The sequence below is a fragment of the Sinocyclocheilus grahami genome, unplaced genomic scaffold (assembly GCF_001515645.1).
Source record: "Sinocyclocheilus grahami isolate Dianchi unplaced genomic scaffold, SAMN03320097.WGS_v1.1 scaffold211.1, whole genome shotgun sequence".
Classification (NCBI taxonomy): Eukaryota; Metazoa; Chordata; class Actinopteri; order Cypriniformes; family Cyprinidae; genus Sinocyclocheilus; species Sinocyclocheilus grahami.
This window is the reverse complement of record NW_015505390.1, coordinates 993,143-993,397: the sequence shown is the minus strand read 5'-3', so window position 1 is coordinate 993,397 and position 255 is coordinate 993,143.

Genomic DNA, 255 nt, shown 5'->3' with positions numbered 1-255 from the left:
GTTGATGTGCCTAACTGGATGGTGAAATTGTGATGAAACGATGGGTTTGATGGAACCACAAGCAGTTCTGTCTTGGCAAGATTGAGTTGAAGGTGATGGTCCTTCATCCAGCAAGAAATGTCTGTTAGACAAGCTGAGATGCGAGCAGCTATCGTCGGATCATCAGGATGGAATGAGAGGTAGAGTTGAGTGTCATCAGCATAGCAGTGATATGAAAAGCCATGTTTCTGAATGACAGAACCTAGTGATGCCATG